Genomic DNA, 7,840 nt, shown 5'->3' on the forward strand with positions numbered 1-7,840 from the left:
CCGCTGGGAGCCGTGACCATGTCCGCTCAGGCCCAGATCAGGTCTGGGGGGTGATGGCGGAGACGCCCCCCCCCCCCAGGTGACTCTGACCTGCAGGAAGGCCTGTCCGCATGGACGCTCAGCCTGGGCCTTGGGTTGGGATGAGGGTCCCTGCAGATCTGAATCGAGGTGGGCCCCAACTCCAGCACCGGTGTCTGAGAAGCAGCAGAGGGGACCCTGAGACACAGACACAAGGGAGGCAGAGGTAGAGTGACATGGCCCAGGGACGCCTGGCACCCCAGCAGCGAGGAGGGGCAGGAGGGACCCTCCCCTGGGGTCCCTGGAGGGAGCGTAGCCCAGTGATGCCTGGAGCTCAGACTGTGGCCCGCAGGACAGCAAGCAGATAAGCGTCCCCTGCTTTGAGCTGCTGTGAGTTCATAGCGTTTCCTGGCAGCCTCAGGACCTTGCAGGGTGGTCAGCTCGCTTGACCAGGGTGGGGTGGAGTGTGGTGAGAACGGCCACGTCCAGTCCTGCAGAGTGACCTGGGGACACGCCAGCCCCGAGAAGCGCTAGGCCCGGAAAGGCGGCCGAGCACGTGGAGGCCGCCGGGCCCAGAGCCCGCAGGATGTGTAGTCCTTGGAGAGCCTTGGCATGCAGCCAGTCTCTGTGCCTGGCTCCCACGGCCTCTCCTCTGTGTGTGCCCTCTTGTGAGGACCCCGTTGTGGGCTCGGGCCCACCCTCCTCCGTGTGACCTAGTCTTAACTCCGTTCAAGAGAACCACACTCACGGGTTCTGGGCAGACGTGCATCGTTGGGGGCAGGGGGTTGCCAAGGGTGTCCCAGGGAGCAGAACCTGCCCAGAGGCCACGGCCTGAGCTCCCGGGAACCTAGGACTTGGGCCCCCCAGCCCTGGAGTGCCCTGGTCTGCACCTCCCAGCTTTACCTGGGCCACATGGCGCTTTACCTCCTGGCCAGCGTGTGGGGGGGTGCCGCCTGCAGGAGCGGGCTGGCCCGCAGCCTCGCTGCCCTCGGGGCCTCCCCGGTCGTCTGTGGCTTCGCTCAGCATCGTCCTGGCAAAGTCATCAGCTTGAGCCCTGCCGCCTCTGCTAACGATGATGCCTGGCGTCGGCCGGTCACTTTACAAAGTGCTCTCCCAGGCCTGTCTGCTCAGCCCGCAGCCCCTCCCCGCAGCCCCTCCTGCCTCCCTGGCCAGCGCCCAGCCACTGCTCCCGAGGACCAAGGACTGTCACCTACCCTTGGGGGCTGGTGTCAGGGCAGACGCGGCCATGGGTCCCTAGGCAGACCCGAAAGGAGAGCCGATGGCCGGGCTACAGGGGCGTTGTCGGGCCCCCTCCGTGGTGTAGCCAGCAAGGTTCCACCTGCTGGAAATTGGCACCTAGAGCCATTTCTGGAAGAGCCGTGGCATTAACTGTCACATGCAGTGTAGCTTCAGGTCAGTGCCAGGACGGGTTCATCCCACGTGGCACGGTCCCTGCCTCCGCACACAGGAAAGGGGGTGGCCAGTGGGCGAGCTCAGCTTGGGCTCACTACTGGGTAACACAGCGCCACGGCTGAAGGGACTGGGGGCTCCCGGGTGGTGGTGACGAAGCTTGTGCCGTGGTGGTCAGGGGCCGACGGGCTGGTATGGAGCGTCCGAGACGGCTTCGCGTGCAGGACGGGTGGCAGCTGGGCTGGGGCTGACCCGTCCCCCCGGGCCTGCAGCACGGGGGGCTTCGTGGTCAGACTCCCGGCACGCGTCAGCCAGGAAGGAGTGACTGTAACACATCCAGAGGCTTCACGGGGGGTCCTAGGGCCGGCGCTCCAGGAGACACGGGGGCTGGAACTAAAGGCGTGTTCCAGGTTTCAGGTGGGGGGGAACAGGCCACAAACCTGCGAGGTTCCACACTCGCTCCCAGGCAACCACGGCCACGGCCAACAGTGCCCAGCCATCCACAGCTGACTGGCTGTGCAGCTGAGAGCCACCCGGAGCGGTCTCAGCCCCAGCAGGAGGTCGGCTTCCAGAAGGTGCTTCCTCTGTACCCTCCCGGCCCGTGCTGACCCCTCCCCGGAGCGTGTTCTCTTACAGGAGACCAGACCCTCCAGAAGGGCAGGGCCTGGGTGGGGGAGGGGCTGGTGTCCAGGCCAGGGAGCACAGCTGCAGGGCTGCTGGCCTCCACCCCAGGCCCACTCCCCCCTGGCCTGACCACACAGTCCCTTCCTCCAACCTAGAGGTTGCAAACTTTTCCAATAAAAGGCCAAAGAGTGATAAATCTTTTAGGCTTTGCAGGCCACATATGGCCTCTGTCTCTGTCTCTGTCTCTCTCTTTTTTTTTAACAACCCTTTAAAAATGCAAAAACCATTCCTCGCTCCCAGGCTGTCCGGAACTCCGGCTTCAGGCTCTGCCCTGTCCGCGACTGCCCGCCAGCTCATGGAGCACCCACTGCCTGCTCGGGCTGGCAGAGCAGCCCTCGGCCCTCCTCCCCTGCCCGACAGACGGTGACGGCTCTCCTTGTTCACTGCCGTCCATGACTGCCCCGCTCCAGGCCCCGGGGCAGGGACCCCACCGCTGACCCAGGGCCGGGTGGCTGGAGAGAAGTCCGAGACGGTTACAGGAGCCCTTTCCTGCCTCTAGCTCAACCACGGTGGGGACAAGTGACCCAGGGCTTCCCCTCCCTGAAAGCCTGAGCACCACCCCAGCCCCATGCAGCGTCTGCAGGCCCAAGGGAAGGGGCCTGGCTCAGCCCATGGGTGCACCGTCTGGCCCTGTAGCCTGTCCAGGTAGCTCGATCACTCCGCCGACATCCAGAGGTGAGCCCTGTGCCGGGCACAGGGCACAGAGTTCCCATGACAGAAATGATACATGAGTGCAGCAGTGGGAGTGTGCAGACAGCCCCCAGCGGCCAGGGAGCAGCCCAGGAAGGCTTCCAGGAGGAGGGAGCAAGTGGACAAGAAATGGCAAATAGGACCCTGATTCATTGCTCCTTCTTGGTTCTAGATGGCCTGGAGACTCCCACCTACCCCTGTGGGTCGCCACTTCTGGGGTCTGTCTGCAGAACATTGTAGGCATCCTCTGACCACCACCTCAGGGCTCCTGAGGCCTAAGGAGGGACAGGGACTCACCTGGGTCACACGAAAGGTCACAACAGAGCCAGGGCCGGGATTCCAGGTTCTGGGACAGGGGCTGCTGGCGCCTCACGAAGGGCCTGCCCTGCCCAGGGTCTGGGGGTAGGTCCAGGGACCCTCATCTGGGGGCCTGGGGAGGCGTGGGCAGCCTCTCACTGTCCTGGCCCCGCCTGCCGGCCTGGGCCCTCCGGCAGCAGGGCCCTGGGGGCTCCACATGAGGAACCATGTCGGGCAGAAAAGCACGTTTCCTTCCTCTATGCTTCCTGCTTCCTCACAGGAGGACGAGAGGACCACCCAGAGCTCAGGAGGGAGCGTGTTCATGGGGGTCCTACTTTCCTGGCAGACTTGGAAGGGGCGGCCCGGGGCAGGATTGACCCTCGGCCTCCCCAGCTTCCTCCCTCCAAGCGAGCCTCACTCAGGGCTCGGACGGAGCCGCGCGCCCTGCCCCATAGCCCAGCAGGTTCTTGCCCCTTTCCATGGACACAGCATAGACAGAGCGGAGAGTTGGGGTCAAAATGGCGGGAGGCCCGCGGGCAGCGGATCTGGGGTGGACGCGGAGTTGGACGCTGCCCCATGCTGGGGTTGGAGCGCCATGGCACCCGTGCAGAAGGCTGCCGGAGGGTCGGCTCGCGGGGGCAGGCGGGGCGGGCGGGGATGGAGGGGCGCTGAGTGAGAGCCAGCAGGGAGCCGCGAGCCGAGCTCGGGGACCAAGGACAGGGCGGTGCCGGGGCAAGGGGCTGCTGGGAGGGCAGGAGTGGGGTTGGGTCGGCTCAGGGTGGACATGTGAACATGTAGGAGGTCACAGGAGGCGGGGCAGGAGGGTTCCCAAACAGGACCCCTCCCTGCACAGCCCTCTGGACGGGAAGAAGGTGCCAGGCGCGGCCAGCCTCACCCACCTCCCCACGTGTACCGTCATGGGGACACACAGGCTCTGGCCGGCGACCCTGGCAGGAACCGTCCCGCTGCACCTGGAGAGGCCGTGGGGCAGGCGAGGCTGGGGCCTGAGCCCTGTCCTCCGACGAGCCCAGCAGGCAGCTGTCACACGTCTCCACTGTCCGGGGGCAGGGCACAGCCATGTGGGGACGGCACAGCGGCCCGGGACACGCTGTGCTGGGCCCCAGGCTGGGTGGGCTCAGGCCTGATGCAGGAGACCAGCTGCTCCCAGCAAGGGCCTCGCTTCCCTGGCTCCCAAAACAGGCTCCATGAACTGGGGAGATGCTGACCCCCGAGACCGGAGAGCAGCATTTCTACTGGACAAGGGACCTGCGTGAACCTCGTTCTCTCGCTGGTGAAGTCATTGCTCTCGGCGCCCAGGCTGCCCGTGTCCCGGGGCTGAATAAGTGTGCGTGTGGGTGGCGGGCACAGGACCTCACTGCTGGGGCAAGTCACAGTGAAGCACGGGCAATGCCCCTGAGGGTCCGCCGTGTTTACGAGAACTGGGGCCAGTTGGCCCAGGGTCCCCAGCAAGGTTCTGGAAGAGCCTGAGAAGACCACCCATCTTCCGCGTCACCTGTCCTGCCGTGACAAGCCTGCGGTGGGCTGCAAGCTGATGTGGAGGCCAGGGAGCTCACGGTGGCCGAGGCCACGGAGCACACAGTAGCCGAGGCCATGGAGCACACAGTAGCGGCGGCTGCACTGGCCCACGGGTCCTCCCAGGCGGCCAGATGGCTGGCCCAAGTCCACACCCACAACTCCCTGGGGCGCCGGGACTGCTACAAGCGTGCACGGTCTGGTACACGGCCACGGGCCACAGGCAGCCTTCGCACACTTGAAGGGGCCTGTTGTGAGCGAAGGGTGGAATCTGGAGCCTTCCCTGATTTCATCAGTTACATCTGAGCAGTCCCAGGTAGCTAGCGGCTGCCGTGTGGGACGGCCGGACGGGGCACTATGGGGACACAGACGTGGGCTCAGGTCCCAGCTCTGCCGTGCGTGGCTGTGTGACGGGGGGCAGCTCACTTCCCAACTGGAGCTAAGTGCCCCGCCTCGAACCGGGAAGAGCCGCGCAAGATAAAGAAGTGGGCAAACCGGTGTTTTTTAATAAATTAATTTAATTCTAAGCAGGTAAAACCAGATCGCCCTCAGAAGAGCCCGGCGGGCAGGAAGCGCACCGTGGACGTTCGCCGCCCTCTCTCCTTGCGCCGTCCGCCTGGACCGGCTTTCGGCCTGTGTCCGTCCGCTCCGGCGGTGTAACCGGCGGCACGGAAGTCTCAGCGACAGACGGCAACGACCGCTCTCTCCCGCTCACTCATCCCGGGGTCTGCTCTGCCGCGTCGGACCCGGACTGTGCTTGGCCGAACGTGGCTCCGGGCTGTGGTCACTTCCGGTCCTGCCGCGTCCTTCCCGTCCGTGGGCTGCGCGGGCTCGCTGCTGCCCTGGCCGAGGCCAGGAGCGCCCAGGGGCGAACGGACACGCAGCTGGGCTCGGATCTCGTGGGTCATCCCGCCCACCCACGGGTTACTGGCCCAGGACGGCAGCCAGTCCTACCCCAGAGCCTGGGAGGAAGGCGTGCGCTCTGCTGAGGCATCTGACCTTCCGGCCTGGCGAACGCTGCGGGGGGTGAGGAGCCCCGAGTCGGGCTCCCCGGAGCGCGTGTCTCGGTGGCGGGGGCACGTGACTCCCTTGGTGGCCCCAGGCCCCCCTTGTAATGTAGGGCTGCAGGCACAGCGGTCCCAGGACCCCTCCGGGCCGACATTTCATAGCTCAAGCTCAGTCACCATGGGCTGCTGTTACCTCCCTCGGCCCCTATGGGGACCCCTGAGCAGCCTGTTTGGTGCAAATTCGTGAAGAACCTTGGGATTGTGACGCACTCGAGGGTCATCTTCCAAGAGGCTCCCTGGAACGCTGGCTCGTGCTCCTCACGTGCTGGTGACGCTCCCGGGGACTGGAAGGAAGTGGACTCTGCGAGAGAGCTTTCTGGTTCTTACTGCGAGCCACCCACCCCGCCGCCCCCCACCGCAGGCGTGTCACCGCCCTCCTGACTTCACCTCTGCTCACCTGACCTCTTCTTCCCTAACCGCCGTGGTCTTGCTGTGCCTCCTAGTCCAGTGTCCCCCCAAGACTTAGCCAGGTCGCCCTGGAAGAACGGAGGAAGATGGCATGCCCCCCCTTCCCAGGGCTTCTAGGGCGCTTCTAGGGCTTCTGGGTTGCTGGGGTGCACGAAAGCCGGGGTGTGGCAGAGCCACAGTGTGAGCAGTCCTCTCGGACACCTGGCTCAAGTGCTGAACTTAGCAGCCGAGAGCATTAAAAAGGGATTTTATTCCATTTCTCCGCTTCGCTCACTGCTGCCCAGCGCACGTCTCTGGGGACAGGGGTTCCTGGCTCGGTCCCAGACTCACTTCTCCGGACGATGTCCCCACCCTGGCTCCCACCCGAGGCACCGGGCAGGGAGAGGAGTCCACTGCCCAGTCTGCTGGACCCCAGGTCACGGGCTTCCAGCCCTGGCAGGGCGCTCTGGGACCCCACGCCAGCCTGCCAGGACCTCCCCAGCCTGACCCAACCCGGGCCCTCCGCAGGGTCGCCTCACAGCCAGGACAAAACCCTGAGGCAGGGACTGGGTCTGCGCTTCCGAGAAGAAGGGAGGGCCCTTTCGCCCACCGCGTCTCGCCGCTGGGGCTCCGCACACCCCACCCTTCTCCTTCCGACCCCCCGTCTCCACTCTCGCGCCCTCCGGTCCAGGAGGCGGAAGCCCAGGGTGCAGCTCCTGCCCTGGGCTGGGGGACCGTGGGCTTGTTGCGGTCCCCCTGAGGAGGCTGGAAGGAGCAGCAGGTAGACCCCCTCGGACTCCCTCGTGCCTCCCAGAGAGACCAGCGGGCATCCCTGCCGACGCCGGGGCCCGAGCTGACCCGCGGCCCCACCCCCCGGCCCCCGCGGTCGCCGCTGGGGCAGCCGGGCCTGGTGGAGTGTGGACCCAGATTTGGTCCCGAAGGGCAGCAGGTACAAGCAGTTCTGCCCCCCCGAAGGGCCGGCCACCCCCCGCCACCCCGTAGGAGTGTCCTGAGGCTTTGCTAACGGAACACTGCGTTACCTCCCAGCGTGGAGGCCAGAGTCTGAGATCCAGACTGGACTCGCTCCCTCCGGGGGGCTTCACGGAAGGGCCCCTCCCGCCTCGTCTGGCTCCTGGGGGCTCCAGGCCCCCTCCGGTCTCCGCCCCGTCTTCACGCAGCCTCTCCTCCGTGTCTGTCCCCCTTCCTCTCCTTGGGGGACACCAGTCCTTGGGTTCGGGGCCTCTCATCTTCGCCATCACATCGGCAAAGACCCTGTTTCCCGGTACGCGCACAATCTCAGGTCTGGGAGGTGGGACTTGGACACATCCATGGGGGGCAGCGCCCCACGTCCTGCCGTCCTGCCATCCTGCCGGGACCCACTGTTGCCTCCCACCTGGGCCAGGCTGGGACCCACGAAGGCAGGGACCAGCAGCCCAGCCCTGGGACTGTCACAGAGGGGCAACTCCTGTCCCAAAGGACTGGGTCCAATAGGGGAGGGACAGCCCTGAGCTGAATGCGCGAGCCGGTGTGCTGACCCCAGCCAGGGGCCCTCTCTGGCACCCAGGGTACCCCCCCCAGGTGAACGGGATCCAGGGGGGCCTCTCGATGACACAGCTTGGGGTTGAGGGTCTGGGGTGGCTCTAGGGGGACCTTGTAAGCTGTCCTACCTGACCTGGCACCTTTCAGCCGCCCTTGGATCTGAGGGAGAAGTCACACGGATGCCAGCCTCCGAGGTGGGCACATGCACGTGTGCA

At 65.9% G+C, this 7,840-nt stretch overlaps 1 long non-coding RNA gene across 1 annotated transcript; it reads right to left on the reverse strand.

Moving 5' to 3' along the window:
- Positions 1-5,185: 5,185 nt before the first annotated feature.
- On the reverse strand, positions 5,186-7,305 carry LOC132005636 (uncharacterized). The gene is made up of 3 exons (XR_009400860.1): positions 7,127-7,305; positions 6,097-6,175; positions 5,186-6,000 (listed from the first exon to the last, which is right to left on the reverse strand). It is a non-coding gene; the product is annotated as an uncharacterized LOC132005636 (long non-coding RNA).
- Positions 7,306-7,840: the final 535 nt, after the last annotated feature.

The sequence above is a fragment of the Mustela nigripes genome, chromosome 17 (genome assembly GCF_022355385.1).
Source record: "Mustela nigripes isolate SB6536 chromosome 17, MUSNIG.SB6536, whole genome shotgun sequence".
In the NCBI taxonomy this organism is placed as follows: Eukaryota; Metazoa; Chordata; class Mammalia; order Carnivora; family Mustelidae; genus Mustela; species Mustela nigripes.